Raw genomic sequence first — 24,356 nt, forward strand, 5'->3', positions numbered from 1 at the left:
TTCTTCAGATACAATTTTTTTTTTTTTATTTTGCTTCGACTCAGACCAACACGGCTACCTACCTGTAACTGTGTTTTAAGGGGTATTGCTGTTTAACCATAAGCACCCTAAGCTATTATATGATCTACCACTTTTGTCTGTTGATGTTTTCTCCTATGATTTATTTATTCTGTGATACTCTGAGGAATGTGGATCCTTTTTAGTCAGGTTACCCTTGCTTGCAGCTGGTTTAATTTTAAACTAATTTTAAGTAGAAATCTGTTCAAATCTTTGAAGAGTTGACTTACTTGCATTCATTTGTGTATTAACCATTATCATCTGAGAGTGGATTCCTAATTCATTTGCCTCTTTTTGACTTTTGTGGCTGTGTACACACACTACACATTTAAACACATACACCTCTCCAAGAATCCTAGAAACTGTAGTTTACCCACTTCAGACCTCCAATTCCTAGGATCCTTAACAAACCACAATTCCTAGGCTTCTTTAGGGGTGTGTGTGTGTGCGTGCTTTAAATGCATGGTGTGCACATAGCCTTAGATGCACAAATGTCAATGCACATCATTGCTGAATCTAAAATAGTAATGGGTTCACACCAAAGTGCTACAGGGAGACAGTTTTGTATAGCAGTTAAAATGCCAAACTAGGAAAACACTTTATTGAATTGAAATGTGTGTCCAGTTCCCTATTCAGGCATGAAGTGGCCTGGATAACCTTTGGCCATCATGTATGATCTCTCAGCCTAACCTACCTCACCAGTTGTTGTTGAGGTAAATTGGGTGGTAGCACCATGTATGCCATCTTGAGCTATTTGCAGGAATGCAAGGTATAAATCTGCTGAATCAGATTTGGTGCATGTGCTTCATACAGTGCTTGAGAGACAGTTTGCAAGATCTGACACTATTACCACCCTGCATCTCCTCTGGCAGTTCTGTTTTCTCTTTCTAGAACTGACATGGGGAGGGAATTTCAATTTTTGTTTGTTGGTTGAGTAAAGTTGTTGTTGTTGTTGTTGTTGTTGTTGTTGTTGTTTTTTACCTTGCTCCTTTTACAGTTGAATCTGCATGTTGTAGCCCATGATAAAATAAACAAAGAGGATATAGTAGATCAAATAACAAATCAGGGAGATTCATACCTTGACAGGCCAAATGCAACACCAGCAGAAGAGCCATCAGAGAAGTAATGAGATTGACCTCTTTTGGCAAGGCATTCCAGTTTTCAAGTGTGGCCATAGAAGTGTGATTTAGTAATATAATGTTAAGAAACAATTCTGTGAGACTGTCTAGAGATATCATGTATGCTGCTTTCTCATCCTTCTAAGCTTATTATCTGCTTTTCTATTGGAAATACAATGTTGTTTAAGACTATGCACTATTCCTCCCTGTGCACCCTCTACAGTATTTAGACTCTGTCTCTTGAACCTATGCAATGTTTCAGACACTTGAGCCAAGAGAAGGAAAGGAACATTGTAATATTAGGGGAGTCATGAAGGTGCTGTAAGAAATCGAGAGCTTTTCTCTCTGAAAAAGACCACCTTAAATACCTTGACCAAGATAACACAAGGGGCTGCATTCACACTGCTCCTTGATTACCAACTTTACTACTACAGTAGCTACTGGAAAAGCCTGTACAGTATTGGTATTTGAGCCAACATGGTTCTCTGCACCAGAAAGGGATACTATAAATGTAGCATTCACCTCTTCTGGCTGATGTGTTTGGTCCAGTTTAGTTGTTACTGGAAATGGTCAATAATAGTTTCAAGCATTTCAGGGAAGCTGGTATTAAGATGGAGACACTTACAGGCGGACAGGTGGCACGGTTGGTGTTCCTGACTGGAGATAGCTGAGTAGAGTATTTTTTGTTAAAAGCTGTCCCCCTTTATTCTGTAGTCTCTCTCAGGAAATGAGAGTGCAGTTTGGGGGTGGATCCAGGCCCCTAAGGAATTATCTGAATGCTTTACCTTATTGTAGGCAAATAGGGAGAGCACAAACTCACCACCTCCTGAAATGCCCCACATTTTTCAAGATTCTCCTAAAGGGGGTGAGGTGCTATATTGCTATGTGACTGTGACATTTGATGAGCCATTGTCACTCGTGGCCCTTTCAAAGTTGTTGGATTACAGCTCTCATCATCCTTTGCCATGGTAGCTGGGGCTGATGAGAGTGAGTCCAGCAAATGCCCCCCCTTGCAATAGTAGCTTCAGCATTTCTGTTTCCACCTCAACTGTTTAGCTCACCCCCCCCCCCATATCTTTTTTCTCATAATGAAGAAGGCTAGACTAAGGCATGCTAGTCTCAGAGGTATGTGTGTGTCTATGTAGAAATGGTTAAGACTGAGATTCATTGCAGAAGAAATATACACGTTTCTGAGTACAACTGCAGAAGACTTTTTCATTCATACTAGCCTGTTTTCTGCCATGCAGACTTATGATGATGCTGGTGATTGACGACACATTTTTTCACATAGCCTGAATATGTGTAAGACAGGGAGAGAATTTTCCTGGAATCGCTGGGAGGTAAACACTACATCAAGCCATGGCTGGAGCAATCTGTCCTTCCTGTGGCTTGCTGTGTGTGGCAGGCCACACTTGATTAAAAAATTGGAAGAGGGGCTAAATGAAATGTCGGCTTTTGTCGCTTGACTCTGGGATTGATTTTTTTTGGCTCTGGCCAGTGCAGTTCCATCACTGAGCCTCTTGGTTATGAAGCTTATTTTCACTGAGCACATTCCCCTCTGATGGGCTCCCATTGAGAAGCTAATGTGCGGCGCTGATCTTTCAAGGGAGCCGAGCTTGCAGTACAAGCTGCCTTTCTGAGTGTATTGATCACAGGGCGGCCTTTCGGGTGGCAAAGGGTGTTATACTTCATTAGCTGGGTTGGCGGTTTAGGCAGCTGCTTTTCGCTGGTGCAGAATAGATTAAAGCTTCAAGTACAGACCTTTAAAAGAAAAGAAATCTAGCAAAGGCCTTGAGAGTACAACAGTTTAAATAAAATGCCAGCTGCTAAAGCAATAAATATACAATCAATAATAAGCAATAAATGTGAAACCTGGATACCGAGGCTAAATACTGAGCACTAGCTTAGGTGAATTGGTTGCTCCTGTAACCTACTAGCTGTCTGGGCATTTTGGGTGGAATTCAGTGGCATGTTCTCTTCCTTCCCATCCTCGTGGTGTATCCTTATGGTAATTCTAAACCTGGGGTATAAGTGCAAAGATGAGCTTCATATTATAGTTATTTATGGTTATGGAACACAATGTTTATATGACATTTAGTGTGCAGAATCAGAAAATTTCTTGGAGTTGGTGGGGGGACTTCAAAGCTAAGTTTTCCTTGGAGAAGACCCAGTGAAATTAGTTGACCAAACTTGCTCATGGGCATTAATTTCAATGAGCCTTTTCTGAACAGGTTTGGCATTTGAAATGACCCTGTGTAAAAGTGATCATGACACCCTTTTTAACCTCCTTTTTTTAGATTTAACTGAGGTAGCATTAAACAGCTAAAGCTAAAAACCGCAATAAAAGAAAAGAGGACAGAGTTTTTGAATTATCTATCCCCACAGTGCTGGTGGTGGTCCACAAATCCTCCATTTTCTGGTTACCTGTGCATTGCAGTGTGGGGAATGTGTTTTGTTTGTGGAAGCAGCTATAATTTTGGGGAGGGGCAAAACCATCAATGTATTTATTACTTCCTGGTGTGCTCTGGTGCATGGGGTCACGAAGAGTCGAACACGACTAAACAAAAACAACAACAATCATTGCATTAATGAGTTTGGGAGGGGTGGTTGAAATGTTTTTTGTTCCCGTGCAATGCCATGTTTTGTTTGAAAACAAAGCTGGCACGGGGTGTGTGGGTGCACCTGCATTAGTACATCTCACATTGCATTAGGTGTAGTTCTTCTCCAGTGTAATGTTAAAAGGGAGCGCCTGCTGACAGATGGATATTTATTCTCCTGTGCAAAAAGGGGGCCGGTGGTGTAGGCGGATTTTAACAAAATGGCTTACTGGTTGAATCAACTGCAACCCAATCCTTCTGTGTAGCCATGATGCCTCTAATGTGCCACTGAATTGGCATTTTTTGCCTTTCGCATCCTCAGCGTTATTTGTCCCGTTTCCCCCCCCCCGCCCCCGCTGTTTTAAATGTTCCTCCACCTCTCTCCTTTTTGATCTGTGTCTTCTCCACGCCGTGTGAGTGTTTGATCTGCATTCGTGAGAACCGAAGCAGGAAGGTGGGGGGGGGGAAGAGAGAGAGAAGGAAGAAGGTTGCTTTTGCATTAATATTCCTGGGCTGCTGCTGCATCTCGCTCGCGCTCGGATGTGAGCAGCGGCAGATCACTCGCGGGGATGCTTTGCCTCTTTAATATCTTGCTTGCAGATGCATTTTCTAGCTGACCACGCTATTAAAGAGCCGCCATCAATCACCCAGCCAGCTTCTCCCTGTTCCGGCTCGGATTGGGGCGGGGGAAAAGAAATCTAGGAAGGGAGGCAGGAGCTGTGCACGCTCGCTCGCATCGCCCAGCATTGGCAAGGATGTCGAGCAGCCCGTGAGCCAAGGCATCCTACTGGCCCTGGTCAGCACAGAGCCGGGGGGCTGGCTGGCTCGGAGTCGGTGGCCCCCGCCGGGCCGCCCTCCCGCCGTTTTGCACTGAGTCTGGTCGGGAGGCAGCGCCAGGCTGGTGGACTCCGCTCCGGGTTTTCCCGCGCGCCGCCGCTTGTTGTCTTTGGGAGGCTGTGCTTCTCTCTCCCTCTCCTGGTGTCTGGGTTGAAAGCAAAAGCGACTGGGTCACACAGAGGCATGTGGAGGTGGCTGCAACCGAGGAGCGGCAGCTAAGGCTGGTGGATGTGCCGCGGAGGGGCCCGAGGAGCGCAGCCCGCCGCGCTAAGGCAGGGAGCTGCCGCCGCCGCCGCCGCTTCCTCCAGTCGGGATCCTTCTCCGGCCCGGGCAATGCCGCCGTTGCTGCTTCTCCTCTTCTCGCCCGCACCACTGCCTGGCCCAGCAGCGGCGCTGCAGTGAAGCGGGGGCCTCCTTTTGTTCGCCAAGTGCATCTCTCTCTCTCTTTCTTCTCTGGCCCCCTTTTTTTCTTTCTCTCTTCCCCTCTCCTCCTCCTCCTCCCTTCCTTCCTCTTCCTCCCCCCTCCCTCCTCCATGGGCATTGCATGTGGGATTGAACGCAGTAGCAGCAGCCCCCTCTTCCTTTTCTGCGTGCCCTGGAGAAGCAGCTCGAGGTCCGCCGGGGTCAGACTGAAACAGCTGCTGTGATTGCAGGCTGGTTGCCTTGGCCCCGCATCTCCAGGAATTCTCCTCGTTGTTCTTGCCGAGCGGAAAGTCCAAGGCTGGCTGGGGTGAGTGAGCCAGTGTGTGCCGCCTGGGGGGGGGGACCTTGCTAAAGCGGGTGGGGATGGTGGTCTGGCTGACTCGCACGCACATGTCTTTCTTTTTTGGGGGGGGGAAATCCCCCCTCAAGTCTCGCTTACATCTAGGTTCCTTGTGTGAAGACGAGTCAACTTAATGTGCAGTTTGAGGTTGGGGTTCGCGCCCCGAAGCGTGGGGTCATCTCCCTGGATTGCCTAAGTGATGTTTACATTGAAGGGTGTGTGTTTGTGTGTGAATGGGAGACAGAGAGATCACAATCAAGTTGAGTTTCCTCTAGAGTGTAGCTTCGTATTTCCCCAGCCTTGAGAGAGGGAAAAAAATAACTTGAGAAAAACAACAACAAAAACATATCACCAGCTGGGTAGATAAAACACTTGACTCCTTCCACTTAATTTGTAATATCTTAGAAATGCGGGAGGAGGAGGGGAGAGAAAATAATTTCAAGGAAACTTGGATCTGCTTGGTAGGTATTGCGCTAGCTATTATTGGCCTAGGGCACTGTTCCAGAACATTTTAAGGTTACAAGTCCCCCCCCCCTTTTTGTCAGGGGATTTTAAAATTAGTGTTTTTTTTAAAAAAAACTAATGTACATTTCTGCTCCCACACAAGTTTAGCAACAACAACAAAAGGTTGTACTAAACTAGGTGGAACTTCAAAAGCTTGCTAAGCTTTTTCGTTGTTTTAAAAAATCCAAGAGAAGTTTGCAGTGCAGGTTTTCTTGTTTTATGGGGGGGCAGAGGGGGATCTTTCACTCTACTTGCTGGAGTGTAGCAGAAGTGTGTACTGGAATGCCTTTTATGTTTTTTTTAATTGGTGCCCAGCTCAGTCTAAAAGGCCCTTTTTATAATATTGACTCAACTTTGTTCTCAGTTGATGTGACAGGGAGACCCGCTCAACCACTTCTTGTTTCCCCGAGACAGAAACCAGCTCTGCTTTTGTTCAGTACAATTGGGATTTTGTTTTCAGCTTCTCTGGAGGGCATGTGGCTTTGCCCTACATGGGGTGCTGTGCATATGTGTGATTGGATGGCCTCCTTCCAGCCATGTGGGATTCTTTAATGATACATGAACCCAAATGGCAGTTGACAGGAGCCTTCCATCCACTTGCTCTGGGGCTGAGCCCCATGGGCAGAAAGAGGGAATCTTGAGAACTGGAGGGATTGTTTCTCTATGAAGTCTTGTTTATCCTTTTGTTTCTGTTAACATGTTTCTGGTCTCTATTTAAATAGAGGACAAAAAAGTAGGGTTAGAAATGCTATATTCTTCTGGTTGTGCATTTCTGGGAAAGAAGTTAATTTAAGCAGGATTGAAAGTCTTAGAAACTGAGGGGGGCATAATTATAGTGTTAAAGGCATTGATCTCTAGGCAATTAGTTCCAGGATTGCAACCAGCTCTGCAATTCGAGGTGGGGGCTGGGTGGGGGCTGAATTGCTGTTTAAAGGCAGTCCATACTTTTCAAAACAGTCCCAGTTGCCTAGTAAGAAATTACACTGCACAGATATCTTCTTCCCCCCCTTTTTAAATAAAAAGATAAGATCTTTAACAACAGCTAGGGAATTAGGAGATTTCCATTTGGATCCACCTCTCTTCTCTTTACCCCCATGTAATTTAGGAGTGTGCTATTTGGTAACAAATCCCTGCGACCTGTGTGTGTGTCTTCAATCCAGGATTCTTCAGTGTTTATTGTTACTCTGCTTGGGCTGCCTCTGTGAGCTTGGCGGGCTGTTCTTCAAATGTTATTTGATCTGGCTGCAGGATAGAATTCACTGGGATTACACTGTGGGGTTTCTCTCTCTCTTCCACCCCCCTCCCTGTGGCTACTGAAAGTTGATGCATCAGCGTGTGCTGTTTAGTAGCATATTTGCTCTTAGACTGTGTGTGTGTGTGCATTCCCTTTTTTAAGCAGGATCCCTGAGAGGGAGGGCCGTTTAGAATTTGCCTTGTTCTGTGGTTCACATTTATGAATTGAGGCGAGGGCTGACGTAATCTCTCCCTCTTGCCACTTCCTTTGTGTGCTTTCTCCTTGTTTATAGCATGGGGCTGCTCTCTGTGTGTGTGAGGGAGAGAGAGGGAGAGAGAGGGAGATTTTTTTAAAAAAAATTCAAACAGAGGCGGTTGTTTTCTCACATGCTTCCCTAACCCCTCCAGTCTACTGTTGTGTTGGTTATAACCAGTCCACTTGTTCCTTAAATTTCTACATCATTTTTTTGAGGAAATGCTGGCAGGGTCGAGCGAATCGCTTGCCTGGGATGTGGGTTAGCCTTTTTATTTTACAATGTGTGTAGCTGTTATGTCAGAATGCATTGACTCTTTGGTAATGTAGTGTACCATACACTGGAGGTTGCCTGGAATTGCTTGGTGGAGTTTGCTGACACTTCCTTTTCTCTCCCCCTTTTTAATTCATGTGATGGGCACTGGACAGGCTTTTGTTTCCTGCTGTTGGTAACTAATGGCTCAATTTGTGTGTTTTTCTTAAAAGCTCCTTTGGTTTGGCAGAGAGAAAGTGATGGAGGCGAAGGACAGGAAATATCTCTATTCCCCCCCCCTTGGTGAACCTGTTTGCATAGTCATGTTTAGTGCTGTTCTAGCCACCTGGTCTATGCCTAGGAAGCCTGCATTTATTTATTTAGAGAATTTTAACCCTTTTTAGCCAGAAAGGCTCCCAGAGTGGCTTACATTCAGTCCCAGCTTGCAGGTTTACAATCTGAAACAAAACAAAAAAACACACACAAGGGGAAAGGGACAAGGAGGGAAGAGGAGAAAAACCCAAGAAATTCTGCCACCAATTCTTAAACAGTCATTCTTATAATAACCAGCTGGCATAGAAACAGTTCAGAGGTAAGGGTGTGTCTTCCAGTAGCCAGTGGTCTGTTGTTCAGAGATGCATACTTGAGCAGTTTTCAAGGTCCTGAGAAGCATAACTGCCCAAGGCACATCAGGATTTATTTATTTTTTAAGTCTAGGATATCTGGGTCTGGGAGTCTAAGTTGTGGGACAGTCTGTTAATGCATGCCTTTCTCTCCCCCCCCCCAATATCATTTTTATTAGTTTTACAATATGTAATACTTTCCATTGCAATGTCTTCTCTTATATTATACATTTTGGCTTTTTAGGGCCCTGATTTACTTCAAACCTTCCTTATGATTTTCTATCTTTCATTTCAAATTTCTGCATTTTCACTATTTAACCATTGCTTTAAAATCAAAAAAATTAAAACATCATACATTCTTATTCTTATTTGCAGTGGTTTTTGTACCTTTCCTTACAAAGCTTCTTGCAATCCTACAACGTTTTTGATTGAATACAATTGTCTTTCAAATAATTTGCAAATTTGGTCCAGTCCTTGATGAACTTTTGGTCCCACTGTTCTCGGATTCTTCCCATCATTTTGGCCAGTTCCGCATCCTCCATTAGCTTCAATTGCCATTCTTCCTTTGTAGGTAATTCCTCGTTTCCACTTCTGTGCTAATAAAATTCTTGCTGCCATTGGTACGTATAGGAAAAGCTTAATATCTTGTCTGTTAATTTCTGTACCTACAATTCCCAGTAGAAATGCTTCTTGTTTTTTAACATATGTATATTTCATGAAGAGTCGGACACAACTAAACAACAACAACAATATTTCAACACTTTCTTAATCTCATTATATATTATATCCCAGAAGCCTTTCACTTTCTTGCATTCCCACCACATATGATAAAAGGTACCTGATACATGCCTTTCTATTGGGTTGTAGCCAACTAAGTCTTACTCAGAGGAGACTGGTTGATATTCATGGGTGCAAGTTAGTCAATGTTTATTAATTTCAGTGGGGCTGCTCTGAGTAGGACTAGCATTGGGTACAACCCACTGAGTACACCACAGAATAAAATGAAACCGGTGTGATAGTGGATAGGAATTTGCCTGTGGAAAGCTTGGGTGCAAATTGCTTCTGAGCAGTGAAGGCCCACCCCCACCCCTGCGATTCCATAGTTATTGCCTTAGGACTTAGGTCCATCTAGTCTTGCACTCATTTCCCAGCCACTTGACTCTGGGAAAGCTCATAGTAAAGGTAAGAGCGAGGTGGTATTCAGCATTGCCTTAGCCACATGGTGAAAAGCCATTGATAGCCTATTAGCTGAACACATTGGGAGAATGAAATGAAATATGGATCTGTGCCAGTTTATGCCTCATCCTAGATTCTGAAAATGTATTTTAAATGAAACTAGAAGCAGCATACCAGTGACATTGTGAAGAGGCTAGCAAAGACATACCATGCAGGGTATAAGCAGATGAGGGGGGTGAGGGTGACTTGAGATGTAGGTGTGACAATAGCTTTCTGCTCTTAAATGATGTTTCTGATGAACCTTTTATTTTGATTTTTTTAAAATGATGCGAACACAAAATCCACAATACAAGTGTGTGTGTGTGTGTGTTGTTGTTGTTGTTGTTGTTGTTGTTGTTGTTGTTTTAAATCATTGTATCCTGTTCTTACAGGTACTGCCATTGGATGAGACTCTCATTGGAGGGCCTCTCATTGGAAAGACTGATTAGTTCTGCACCTGCTTACCTTCAGCAATGTGCAGCATTAGGCACTGCTTCCAGTCCCTTCACTTTGGGTCAGGACTCAATTGCTTCTAATATTCCTCCCTTGCATATTGCTGGTTCAGCAATATGCCTCAACCAGCAGCAAATGTTGCTGCCCTTTTGCATATTCTGGAAGCACCTCACTCAGTGGTGCGATGAAGGCATGTATGCTGTGGAAGAGATTGTTGGGGAGAGGGTGAGCAACTGGCCAAACCCGCAAGGCTCAGCATGCATTAAATTTGTTTGTACATACAGCTAATAGGGTGCCTTGACTGGAGACCTGATTAATTGGTAGTAAGCCATACAGTAGGAAAGGCAGGTGAATGTTACGGTAGGGCAGTTCTGCAGAGAAATAATGAATGGCTTGAAGAAAACCTCACTATGAGGAGCAGAAAGTTTTGTCTATCTCACCCTTCTTACCCTATGTTGGTGTAGGAAACAGGATTTGTGTCTGTGTGGGGAATGGAGCCACTTAGCAATGCAGGGAAGTGAGTCAGATTAAAAACTATAGCATAGGCCACTCCTCTAGGGCTTTTGCTGGGCACAGCTCCTGTTGCTTAATCTCAGGGCAGGTGTTGCCTTACTGTGGTAACAGGTACTGCCATTGGATGAGACTCTTGGGGCAGAAGGCAAGCGAAGCCAGCACAAGGCAGAGTGAATGACAGGCAGCGCCAGCTATTTCTACTTTGCCACCCCCCTCTCCTTGCTATGTTCTATATAAAGTGGAGGAGGTTGACAACCCTCAGGACTGGATGCATTTAAGAAGGCAAGTAGATAGGAGCTGGCTGAGGTTGGTGTTGCAGTGCTCCATTCATCCTAATGGGTCAGTCTCTTGGACATGGAGCAAAACTTGCAGAAAGTTGCGTGAGATGGTTGCAGTTGTTGTTAGACACATAGGAAGAAGTTATCTTATAGCAGGTCGAATTTATTTGTCTACCTACCCCAGGGCTTTTTATTCCGACTTGAAGTAGCTCCCCAGGGTCTCAGTCTTTCCATCCATCCCCTACTTCCTCAGCCTTTTAACTGGAGATACCAACAATTGAACTAGGGGTCTGCTGTATGTGATGCATGTGTGCTCTATTGTTGAGCTATATTGTGGTTGGACCTTTCCTGTTCATGTGTGGCTTGTGCTGTTTTGCATGTTAGGCAGGGGCCAACATTTTGACTCCTTGATTATAAAAATATTTTAAAGAATGTGGAGCAGTGGAGCATGAAGAAGGGAGAGTTCAGCAATTTCTAGGGCAATCACAAGCCTGCAGTTGATCCAGCCATGCACTTGGACCCTTGCTGGTAAAATGTAAGCTTGCAGCTAGCTCTTTGTATACCCGCTTTCCCCTCGAATGCAGTAAATAAGTACTGCATGTTTGACAAGCAGACTTCAAGCGAAATGCCTCCTGAGGGTGCCTTCTGCCTTGTTGACAGGTGTCTTCACTCTCTCCCCATCAGGTTATTTAGTGATAATGTAAAAATTCTGGCTAATAATAGTGTCGTCCTCAGGCCATATCCTGGTTGCAAACCCTGGCAAGAATTTAAAACAGATTCCCATCTATGGTGCAATGCCTGGGCAGACGGCTTTCTTGTCAACTACGAAAATGAGCCAGAGGATAATTTGTGATATGCATATTTAGTAATCATGCTGCAAAATGGCTGTCGAGCCTGTATAGTCACTTTCACACCTGGTTTTTGTGGTGCAAGCTGTCAAGATTCAGGTACTGAAAGCATGGGAGAAAGTGTGTTAGGAAGGGAGGTGAAATTAAATGTTTAGAAATGATTTAAAGGCAAGAACCTTTAAGTCCTCAGTTCAGTTTTCAGCTCAGGTATGATACTTCTGTGGGGAGGGCGAGAAGGTATAGTTACAGGTAAGCCACTACCTCTGTCTCAGCCTCCCCATGTGTAATGTGGGTACAGTAAAGGCTTGTCTTGTCTTTTTGTTGTAAAGATCACAAAGGAATATGAAAAATGCTTTGACCACAAAAGAAATGTGCTATATTGTAACGGCCTGACAATTGGAGGTGAGGTTCTTTCCCCTTCCCACCATTATGGCTTCAGGATACGCATGTACCACTGCAAACAAGGTTCCCTAATAAGCCATAGTTTACAGACCCATTTCATATCAGGGTTGCAGTCTCTGGTTTACAAGATGGGTGTGGGGGCAAGTGCATGTTTCATGAGGCTGATTCCCACTTTGCAAACCATGATTTCCAGGATCCAGCAAGATGTCTGCTGCATTAGTCTTTTTTTGTGTGTTTTTATTGGGTTGAAGGTTTGCTACGTTGCTATAGGAGAGAATTCTCAGTTTACCAGGAGGGTATGCTGGAAATGGGTTGAAACAGCATTACAACGCAGGTATAGAATTTTATCCATCCTGTTCCCAAGAGTCATATATTTTCACTTTACAAATATTTTTCCTGGCAGATGAGATAAGTGTTCTCCCCCCACTTTTAATTTTGACCTTGTGATGTACTGCAGGGACTCATAGTGTCAGGGAAAGGTGTGAATGGCTGATATAAATCTACTTTTCTTTTGCTCTTGCCAAGATAAGGTCTCAGTTCTTGCATAAAAGCTTCCCTGAAACACCATGCTTGGGTTTGTGTTTGTTTCTATTATTAAGGACAACTTCTCATCTGACAGCAGGGAGATAATCTTTTCTCTTCCCACCATTCGCAAAAGTATGGGGGAAATGAGAGCTGTAAATTCTACATTAGCAGCATGACTGCACACTTCCTCGAGGGGGAAGTAAGAGTGCAAATTTTCCCAGGAATGATTCATTGTGATTAGCTTCTTCTGTGAAAATGGTTATAATTTAGGTGCAACAACCTAAGGTTCTGTGCCAGACTTGGCTGTGTTGCAGTTTTAATTCCTAGAAGCTAGACATGGTTGCTGCTGTGCCCTCTTTCCTCCCCCCTCCAAAGTCTAGACACACTCTTCTACCAAAGCTGAACATGAAAGGCCTCAAAGTTTTGCTATAAGGTTGAGCTGCTGCAAAGGATGGCCATCTGTATTCTGAATTTTTTTAGGTTTTTCTTGTTACCTTGCAGGAGATAGGCACAATCCAGAGAAAGCTAAAGGTCCCACATGTGCCTTATTGCCTATGGTTTGTGCCCACTGGCCCATACACAGTGGCACTTCTCTGTCTCACAGTGTCACAGCATTGGCTGCTTTTGAACATAAGAAGAGCCTGTGGGATCAGGCCAGTGGCTCATCTGGTTCAGCATCTTGTACTCGGTGGCCAACCAGATGCCAATGGGAAGCCTGCAAGTCAGGCCTGAAGCAACAATGCTCTCATTTTCGATTCTCAGCAACTGGTATTCACTGGCATACTGCTCTGACAGTGGAGGTAGAACATAGCCCTCAGGGTCTCTGTGAATTTGTCTACTCATCTTTTAAAGCCACCCAAGTTGATGGCCATCACTGCCTTCTGCGGAAGGAAATTCCCTAATTTAACTGTGCCTTGTGTGTGAATTAGCCCTGTCCTGAATCTTCTAGCACTCAGCTTCGCCAAATTCTAGGGTTCTGAGAGAGGGAATGAAGCTTTCTCTCTATCCACTTTCTCTTTACCATGCACAGTTATTTCTGTAACGTCACATTTTACTTGCCTTTTCTCTAAAGGGAAAAAAAAGCTTCAAAGTTGTAACTTTTCTTCATAAGGGAGTCACTTGATCATAATTTCGGCTGCACTTTTTTCAACCTTTCTCAACTCTGCTACAGTGGTGCCTCGCTTAACGAATGCCCTGCTTAACGAACTTTCCGCTTAACGAAAGGTTTTTTCTAGTGGAGGTTGCCTTGCTAGACGAATTCGTTTTACGAAAAAATTGTCTAGCGAATCGCGGTTTCCCATAGGAATGCATTGAAATTCAATTAATGTGTTCCTATGGGCAAAAAAATAATAAAAAAATTCAATGCATTTTTCCCCCCTATGGGATTCGCTAGACGAATTTTTCGTTATAAGAAAAGACCCGTGAAACGAATTAAATTCGTCTAGCGAGGCACCACTGTATATGCCTTTTGAGGAGAAGTGACCAGAACTGTATTTCAAGTGTGGTTGCACCATCCACTTTGAAACTGTCCTACTTCGGGGTCTGAGTGGACTGGACATACTGAAGTGGAGAAGCTGAATCATCTCTTCAGGAGCTGAATACCCCTTTCTTGCTTAGTTTTAGGCTGTGGGAATCCTCCTTAAGTCTTTACTAGGGATCTGGTGCTAGGAAAGCAAATATGTCCCCTACCCCATGGGGATGTATTGGGCCTTGTATGCAGAATGCTCCCCCCCCACTGTTTCTGTAACACTGAGGTGTGAACACTTGATTTTGTGATCCCTCTTGAGGTGCTGTATGCATTGGTGAAGTGGTGTGGCTGGAGAATATGTTGTATGCCCCACCTCCCACTTTCCTTAGGCTATTAGGCCTTCCACGCTGAATTTGAGCCCATGTATGTAAGTTTGCTTTTGCAGGAACTGGTCACTTGGGTTCCCTTGCCCAGAACTGATAACTTATCCTGGATTCAATTACGCTTTAACTGCCCCAGTGTACTCTAAGGCAGTACAATAATTGATTTAAAAAGGATCCACACCCACCCACCCCTGCCAGCATTTGAGTGCATTCTTATGGATAAAGTGGGGGTTGTAATGTGCTTAAGGAGAAGCCCTGCTGGACCCAATGAAAAGTGCTTCTAGCTGAGCATCCTGTTTTCATTACATACCTTTGGGGCTTGAAGGCAACAGTTTTCCCCTGTTTATTGTCTGTACCACCTTCTGAACATTTTGCTATCATAGCCCATCCTATCATGAATTTGTCTTAATTGCTTTCTGCTCCATCTGTGGCTGTGAATTCCAGCGAGTCATTATTAGGGATTGGGTATAGAGTGGAGGGGTGTGTTGTTGTTTAGCATTAATTACTGTGGAGTGCAAATGATGATGCATTGAAGTGTCCAGCAAATCCAGCAAGCTTTGTAAGTCCCTGTCCTACAGTCATTTATTTGCTTTGAGTTGAGCCAACTGATACTCTAAAGATGCCCCCCATCAAGATCAATGTGTAATTCTAATTCAATTTTCTTCTCTTGCGAGTGCAGGAGGACAAAGATTATTTTCTTCCTTCTTGAAATCTCAGGTTAGATGCAAGAACTCCTGATTTTATATTTACCCACAGCATGATGATTTCTGTGATTGCTCGTTTTTAAATATTTTTTTAGCAAACATGAATGCCCACAGCAGGTGGTTATGTTACAAGGCAGTATCAAGACAGTGCAAAGGAAGTGATTGAGGGAGAATGTAGGAGACTGTAAACCTTGAGCAGTCGAGGGAGAATCCCTCTCTTTAAATCTGGCAGTGCATTCCCTAGAGAACATGCTTTTATAAGTAGTCAAAACATACTGTGTTTTGCTCGGTTTTCTCTTCCCTCTCCTGTGAAGCCCAGTGCAGGGGAGTTATGAGCAAGCCAAGGTTATTGGATCATTTGGAGGCTGATTACCTGTGCACAGTGTAATAAAGTAATTATGAATACTGTATGAAAATTGGCTGCAGTCTATTTCAACACATTATGGCTGTTTCCCTCTTCAAAAAAGAGGAAAAGTTTGACTCTTTAAAAAAATATATTTTTGAGTGTGTTTTGCATATTCAAAGCATGTTGGTGGCCTCGTTTCCAATTGCACAGTTTTAAAAAGCTTTTGTAGAAAAACAAGAAAAGTGACAGCCATCTAAACAAGAGGTCTTCAACAGATGAGTTGGGACCCACTATTGGGTCTCAGCCAATCTAAGACAGCAACATTGTCATCATACAAATATATTGTAGAAAATTAAGGAGTGGGTTCCCAAATGGATGTTTGGGTTAAAGGTGGGCCCTGGTTTTGAAAAGGTTGAAGACAATTGATCTAGACCTATCCACTTTATGCAGCCTTGCAAATAATTCATTGCCTTCTTACTCGTATGTACCGCTTACGGCCTTACGAGAAGAGAACCATATATAGGAACTCTTTGTTCCAAGTCAAAGGCCACCAGAGTTTGTAAATAAATAGAATACAACATTCACAAGAACTTCGTTCCATCTGCACTACATATTTAAAGCGGTACCATACTGCCTTAAATAGTTAGGACTTCCCCCAAATAATCCTGGGAGCTTTAGTTTGTTACGAGTGCTGAGAGTCTTTTCCTTCACAGGCCTGCAATTCCCAGAGTGTTTTAACAATCAATCTCTCTTCCCAGGAAACTGGGAATTGTAGCTCACAAATTAAAATGACAGAAAGCTTGTGTGTGTGTGTCTTCATAGAGTTTTCTTTTTCTGGATATTGGATTCCCAGAAGCTGTTGTGGGTTCAGCTTTTACCATTTCTGCTTAGATAGCGCTTTCCATCAACACAAAATGCCAAATGTACACTGTTCTCCAAGATGCTGCTTGCTATAGAAATTCCATGTCAAAGAGGAACACCCTTTAAAAGCTTGCACTATAAATAGGACAATTGGCATGTTCTTGCTGCTTGTGCAGCTGTGAATGTTTTGAATATAGTTGGGATTGGAGTCTGCTCTGGGGGATTGTTCATAATAATAATAATAATAATGATATCCCTGGCTGGCATAACATTTAATGCACTGGAACATTTGGTCCTTCAAAACCCCTTCTAAGTAATGCACTGTTACTGATACGCATGAAGGAATGCCTTAGTCCAGGGGTCCCCAAACTACGGCCCCCGGGCCGGATGCGGCCCAATCGGCCTTCCAATCCGGCCCGCGACGCCCCCCGCTGCTGCCGCCCGCTCTCACGGCGCGCGGCGCAGCGACGGTCTAAAAAATTGGCAAAAAATCGCCGAAAATCCTTTGTGCGCATGCGTATGGGCCTCTCCCGCCCGGAAGAGGTCATTTCTGGTGCACTTCCGGGTCGGGGGAGGCCCATACGCATGCGCACAAGCGATTTTCGGCGATTTTCCCCCCGCCCGTGTGCGTGTGCGCATGCGCACGGGCGCGCACTCCCCCGCCCTCCGGCCCGCTGCGCGCGCACTCCCCTGCCCTCCGGCCCGCCGCACGGTAAGTCTGGGGACCCCTGCCTTAGTCTGTTTTTTAAGCCCAGGTAAGAAGTGAAGAACATGGGAAATGTGGCATCTGTTGGGAGAATTTCACTTTTAATTAAAGCTTCTTTCTTTTCCTTACACATGAAATTGTTTACTCTATTTCAGTTTAAAATTTGGAAATGGGGCCTGTAGGGGCTTGATCCGGTCCTTTCACAATCAGTTCACCATCCCTGAATATTGAAAAGGCTTTTTGTGAAAATATCCTATACTCCACTGAATTAAAGCAAGGATTTCTTTCCTGCTGCAGCATTCATTCTTGCTCAGGGGGAGAACAGCTCAGCAGTCAACACATGCTAGGAGTTAGCCAGTCTGTAGTGAATTACATCTGAGCCTGCAGATCTTAAATTTTATCTCATGGGAGAGGTTAGGCTGCTGGGGGTGGAGGAAAACAGGCAGTGCTGAATAGGTTTAATTGGGTCCTGCATGCCTGCTTAATAGAAACCTGGTGATTTTTTTTGTTACTCAATTGGTTCTGCATCAGGTTTCATAGGCAAGGGGGAAACCCTGTGTCTTGGAGGAGGCAATCTATGACCATGGTTACATTTGCTCATGAGGAAAAAGACTTGAAAAGTATATTTTGTATGAATTTTTTGTGTGTGCATATGATATCCACATCCTAGTGCTACTTCCTTGAGTTGCATGTTGTCATTGGATCTCTCTCCCACCCCTCTATCAAGAAAAGGAGTGGCTGAGATTCAAAGCTTGCCTGGAACTCCCTTTTAACCTGGAAGTTTACAAGTAACTAGCCCACAAGCTTTTACTAGTCTTCCTGCCCACACATGTCTGCATAAGTAATCTGGGGTCTGAAAGGGTTCAGGGATAAAGTATTGCACTCTGTTAAAGCCTTGGTGCTAGACCAACATTCATCCAATACAGAGGTTCCCAAACTTATTTGGCCTACCGCCTCCTTGTTAAAAAAACACCACCACCCCCTTGGAAATCTACCTTCTTTAAGCAAACAAACAGAAATATGCATTGGCAGTTTGCATTCCTTTATGTATTTATATTTCTACCCACATCCTACAACATAGTAAAGAAATATGTTGTAAATACTGTACCCCATTTCTCTGAAAATAAGACGTAGCCATAAAATAAGCCGTAGCAGGATTTTTAAGCATTCAAGGAATATAAGCCATACCCTGAAAATAAGACATAGTGATAGGCGCAGCAGCAATGCCGGCCGTAGCAGGAGAAGGGAAGAAAATAAGACATCCACTGAAAATAAGCCATGGTGTTGTTGTTGTTTTGAGGAAAAATAAATATAAGACGGTGTCTTATTTTCGGAGAAACACGTTAAGACACATTGAAGCTTGAAATTGTAAAATGATTTATTAAAATCAACTGTAGTGACATTTGCATTACACATAGAAAATTAAGTTAATGAAGGAGCAGGGCTGGTGCCGCAGCCCGCTAGCCATTGGCCAAATATGCAGGCAAGCTGCAATCCACTTTTGGGGCCTGGGTGAAGCCAAAAAGGGTTCACCCATGCCTGGGAAAGTCCCTCGCCTCCAGCACGACCAGCAGATCCAGGGGAGGCATTGTCACCATCCCGCAATAGCACCGGATCTGGCGGTAAGTGTCATTACAAAACAGATGAAACATGTACGAATGGTTTTTCAAAGTTTTTTTTTTACCTTTATTTAGGCTTCCACCACCTTATTTTTATTCAATAATTTTATTCAAATTATTTGCACAACTTGTCCAGCAGTTTGGCGAAACCTAGAAGGAGTATATAGGATGTCACAGGGCAATTGTTCAAAGAAAGATTTACTTTAAAATCTATTCAGAACAAGGAATGCATATTGTTTTGAATAGTGTAGGTATAATCATTTGTTATGTAACATGGTGCATGACCCTTTCCCATTACCCTGATATTTGTGCTAGGGTTGTATATGATATGCTAGCTGGTTGAATAACCGTAATCTCTTTGAGTCTCCTGCTAGCCCATTGATGCTATTTCAGTGTTAGGAATCCATCTTATTAACAAGGGGGAGGGACTTCATGTTGTCTAGTCTCACATGATTGCTTTGGAGGCTTTTGTCGTTGAGAAATTGCTGCCATCCTGAAGATACTAAATATGTTTTTTACTTTGATGCATGGCTTCAGTGTTCCTACGTTTGCTTGTCTGGAACATTACCCTGTAATTATGAAGGCTGAGAGGATTTTCCTTCTAATCTATCACTTTACTGTCCTCCTTACAATTTTAATGATCCTCTATGTATTCTTTTATTTTAGTGCTTAATGGGTTGAGGGCGGGATTGTATAGAAGAGAAGGGGAGGTGTATTATGGGGCAATTTTGAGTGAGGTTACTCGGGCAAAAGTTTCCAGCACCATTTTTTGTCTTGACCCCCATTGAACTTCAGTTGTTTGAGGTGTTTTGGACAAAGCTGTGGTTTTGTGGTATGCTTGTAAGTGTCTGCTGTGCAATTCTGTTTGCCTGGGTAATAATTTGATAGTTATTTCTTCAAAAAAGGCCACAGATATTGGGAAAAAGCAGTGCCTTGTAGTTCATACTGCATTGGAAGGAAGTACTGGAGAAAGAGCTATGGCTCAGTCCTAGAACCCATACTTGGTGTGCGAAAGGTTCCAGGTTCAGTGCCTTGTATTTCCAGGAAGGACTGAGAAAGATCCTCTCCCTGAAACTGGAGAGCTGTTGCTAATCGAGTGTAGGCAGCCCTGAGCTAGTTGGATCAATGGTCTAAAGCAGGCTCAGGGAATCTGGGAGTCAAATGCTAGACTCCCAAATTTAGATTTAGAGCATTTTGTGCTCCAGGTCTGGGACTCCCTGCATAGGAAGGCTCACTTGGCACCCTTCCCCCACTTTACCTTTGGGCAGCAAGCAGAAGCATAGGATTAGACCAACAACCATCATCCTATTCCCTCCTGTGGGCAACTGGAAACAAGATACCTTTGTGAAGCTAACAAGCCCCCAGTACCTGATATACATAGGTATGTTACCTCTGATCATGGGAGAAGCATATTCACATCTTGACTAATACCCTTTTCTGGCGTTACCCCACAATGAATTTGTCTCTTTCTTTTCAAAGTCCTCTGAATTGGTGGTGATCACCACATCTTGTGGAAGCAAAGTCTATAGTTTAACCATGTGTTTTGATTTAAGTACTTCATTCTGTTTGGCCTGAACATCTCACCATTCAGTTTCATTGGATGACCCCTTGGGGTTCCAGTATTATGCATAAGTAAATAAATGCTTCTTTCTCTACTGTTCTCCATGCCATACATACTTTTATACGCTCCTTAGTCCCTCTTTCCATGCCTTTTCCCCTAAACTATAAAACCCAAATGTCTTACTTGCTTCAAAAGAGCATTTAATTGCATTAGACTTGTTAGTCTTATCATTTGCTGTGTTTGTTATTTTGTACATTGCATTTATTGCTCAGATATTTGCTCGAGGGTGGCATATAAATCCAATTTTTATTTTTAAATTTATTTTTGTTTGCAGCAGGTGAGTCAGTGAGTGGCTGTTGACAATCCTGATTGAATGAGATACAGTGGTGCCTCGCTTAACGAATGCCCTGCTTAACGAAATTTCCGCTTAATGAAAGGATTTTTCAAGCGGAGGTTGCCTCGCTAGACGAATGCGTTTTACGAAAAATTCGTCTAGCGAATCGCAGTTTCCTATAGGAATGCATTGAAATTCAATTAATGTGTTCCTATGGGCAAAAAAAATTCAATGCATTCCTATGGGATTCGCTAGAAACGAATTTTTCGCTATAAGAAAAGACCCGTGGAACGAATTAATTTCGTCTAGCGAGGCACCACTGTACTGCACTTAAGAAGTGAATGTAGGGGTTACTGCTGGAACAACAGAATAAAATATAAAACACATCAATTCCTTTTCACATCTTACTATAACACTTTTTAAAAAGTGCCATCTTCCATTGCTCCTTTATAAAAAGCTCCTAGCTGGTTTGCAGCATTTTGGAACCAAATGCCCAAGATCATGCCTAAGAAAAAGGGAAGAAATGCACACACATGCTCAGTTCTACTCTGAGGAATGTTTTTCTATTGCCTCATGACTGATTATGTAGCTCTGGAGGCAAGTTCAAAGGTTGTGCTTTGGGTAAGGAGGATTTGTTGTGTTTTTCAAATGCCAACTATTTATGGCCCCCTTCTCCTGTTAATGCAATAAAGGGAAGTGGCGGGTAATGCAGTGTGCAGCAGTTCTAAGGGCATTTTATGATATCACAAAGAACATGTGGGTCTCTCCTCTGCAGCCTACAGTAAGAGGGAAGGGATCAAGTCTCCATTTCACACATGAATAATCAGCCTTAATCTCCCGATTACAAGAGCGCTACTGTACTAGGGAGGAGAGGGCTTGGGGGGGGGGGAATCTGACTGTTGCTCTGTCATTAACCGAAATAGGCTGCTCTTTGGAGAGAATGAACCCAACATCTAAAATTAACGCCAGATCATCTTCAACCATAAATCTTGTTAAGCACAATCTGTGTATGAAAGTGTTTAAGGAGCAAGGGGCAATGCAGAAGACGGTTCTTACCCAAGAAAGCTTTTTCAGTCAGAAGCTTCTGAGGCATAATGCCTTCTGTCAACCCAGTGGGTCAACCCAGTTAAGTTCTCTCTCTCCCCCCCCCCCCGTTAAAGGCCAGGGCATTTGGAAACAGTGATGTGCCAGTTCCATAAAGCTGAACTTCATAAAAACAAGGGTAATCTGTTGTGGATTTTGGGTTGGAGAAACTTTATGTAGAAAGTGTACATTTTGTTTTTTCATTAGGCTTTGCTTAGGGGGCTTGTGGTGGAGAGTTGGGATTCTTGTGACCTTCCTACTTGACCAGGCATTTTATTTTAGTATTTTAGATTCTATATTATTTCTGTATGTGGCAGTTTGCTCTTTGGCTGTTCTTGGGTTTTAACATACATTTTTGTATTTTTACAATTATAACTATTTGTGTGGTGTGAATTAAGTTTTTACATCCCCTGAAATCTTCCATCATCTCCTCTGAATTGATAACCATGGGGCTTAGATGTTTTATTCCTGGTAGGCATAAGAAGCAAAGTATTTCATTAGGTATCAGAAAGTTTTAAAGAGGCCAAGCTAATTGTGGAACAAGGCCTCTATTTCAAGTGTCCTGAAGGCCCCCCTCTCCCCGCTTTTTGTGGGTCATCCCAAAATAACTTTATCTAGTTTAAATTGAGAAAGTTTAGATAGACAGAAGGCATATTTTCTAGCTGAGGAAAGCTGTTGCAAAGCCTTGGTTTAGGCGTTTTAGCCTCCCCCCCTTTGAGATGAGATGCTTTCAGGGTGTTTTTTTAAACACCTAAATATATTGGGAATTATTAAGCTGTGCAAATATTTGAAGTTTTGGCACAGCACTAGACGTGCCAAAGTCAAATATTTGCCATCGAAATTAAATCTTAGCCAAATGCTCCAACGCTTCAGTTGTCTCCCCTTAAAAGAGGTAGTGGCTGGAATTCTAGCTGTGGTTACTGCTTAAGATAGACCCTTTAGTGTTCTCTGGAAGGATCCAGCACATTATTGCTAATGTGAATATGAAGGAGAAAGCCTGATTCCTATAAATAACTTGGGTGGACAAACATTGATTTGTGGTATCCTGATGCCTTTGCTGGTAGCATGCAAAATTCATCAAGAGGTTTGGTAGTACAAGCATGTATAAATAACTTCCTGCCATTATATTGAGCACCCTGACTTCCTTTTTGCCTGCAGTTTTTTTTCCCTTATGCACTCTGCTCTGGATTAGTTGGGCAGCTGCTTATAACTATGATTGGAAAAGCTTCAAAGTTTGTGTATGTGTTTCATTGTAAAAGGTCAACACTCCGTTTTTTTGGGAGGGGCCTAGATTACTTACATCATGGAAACCTTGAAAATCTATGGGCTCTGCAAACTGTCGCTTAGGTTTGGGGTTTCTTAGGATACTGAGCAGTCCTAGTCCTGCTGAAGGGCAGGGACAGAGACGAAACCCCCAGTGCTAGTTCCATTTTGTAAAAAGACATTTAGAGTCACTGAATTATGCAGCAGAAAGTGCTGTTTTGATATAAATTCCCTGCAAACCATGGTTGGTAAAATGGAGGGCCCTACTCAGAAATGTGCACTCCTGACTCTACCCCTTTTCTTTGTTGAGCTTTAACCATGGTTTAATGTGGCCAACTGCACCAATGCTAGGCAGCCCACCAGATGCCCTGATTTCCAATCCCAACAGGAGCTGTGGTGAGAACCAGCCATGGTTAGGGTTGGGGCAGATAACAGTAAGCCGTAGTCAAGGAGAAGGAGTGGAATTTGCTCTGAAAGGTGAAAAGGGAGGGTTGGAACCCAGGGTTTTCTGTGAATGGCTCCTTGCAGTGCTAGTCTTCAAAACTAAAGATAATCATGTGGCTATGCTGAACCTTGGGTGCTGAGATGCTGAGAAACACAGGTATTTATCAAACTAACTGCATTGGAGCAGACCCAGTTAAATTAATGGACATAAGTTAGCTGTGTCTTAATTTCAATGAGCCTACTTTGACTAGGACTAACATTGGAGGCATCTAGTTGTGTGAGCCAGTTTTGATCCTAAGCGCTTGAAAAATTCAGTGCTGCTAGTAACGCTGTTAACTTAGTGTTTTCTAAGACAGAGGTTAGGCACTCCTGCTGGTTGCTCCTCATCCACTGAAGGGGGGGGGGAAATCCCCTGCATGTCCCTGGTGAAGCCCTTTTAACTCTCCTCTTTTTACAAAGCTGTCTGACATCTTGAAATAGTGATGCACTTTCTTTTGCTTCAGACTGCATTCAATCCCCTTGGTAATTACCCTTGTAGCAACACCAGCCCTTTATAGATCACTCATTCTTCCCAACAAGGTTGTGGTTTTTCTTTTTTAAGGAGTCAAAGCTGTGCATTGTCTATAGCCTTGTTCTGATTAATATTTTGTGGTTTCGTTTGTTTATGTACTTAAATAGGGAAGGAGGGGGAGGAGGAAAAGCAGTATTCTCTCTTTATTTTGCAATTGTTTCCTCCTGTTCCTGCATATGATGGTGTTAGAAGTAACCAAGGCACATTCTTTGTACTAATTGGAATAGTAAAACACAGGGTTGGGGAGGGGAAGGAAGGAACCTCAGGCATCTGGTTGCCCTAGTGCCAAACATAATGAAGCTGGTATCTAGAAGATAGATAGATAGAAAGAATGCTAGTGAGAGTTGGATTTGTAGAAATTATTGCATGCGGAGAAATTTGGGCCTTTGAAATAAAAGATGTGGTTTTTCCACCTGGAGTACTTTCTGAAAATAGGCACATTTCTTGTTTGCTTCTCTTTCACACTTGTTCAAACAGTGCTCCTGTGGAAATTTCATTTGAAACATTTTTGTTTTTACTTGTGAAAATATTTTTTTTAAGA

At 43.2% G+C, this 24,356-nt stretch overlaps 1 protein-coding gene across 22 annotated transcripts in view; it reads left to right on the forward strand.

Moving 5' to 3' along the window:
* Positions 1 to 24,356, forward strand: part of RERE (arginine-glutamic acid dipeptide repeats) — a 339,661-nt gene that overhangs the window by 65,852 nt on the left and 249,453 nt on the right. For 17 of the 22 annotated variants that reach the window (XM_035120541.3, XM_035120551.3, XM_035120550.3 and 14 more), the window contains exon 1: positions 4,241 to 5,339. The exons of the other annotated variants lie outside the window; for them this stretch is intronic. The gene's annotated coding sequence lies outside the window, so the exon portion shown is untranslated. Of the gene's footprint in view, positions 1 to 4,240; positions 5,340 to 24,356 lie in introns of those variants that run through there. 22 annotated transcript variants of the gene reach the window in all.

The sequence above is a fragment of the Zootoca vivipara genome, chromosome 6, assembly GCF_965207765.1.
Source record: "Zootoca vivipara chromosome 6, rZooViv2.hap1.1, whole genome shotgun sequence".
Lineage (NCBI taxonomy): Eukaryota > Metazoa > Chordata > Lepidosauria > Squamata > Lacertidae > Zootoca > Zootoca vivipara.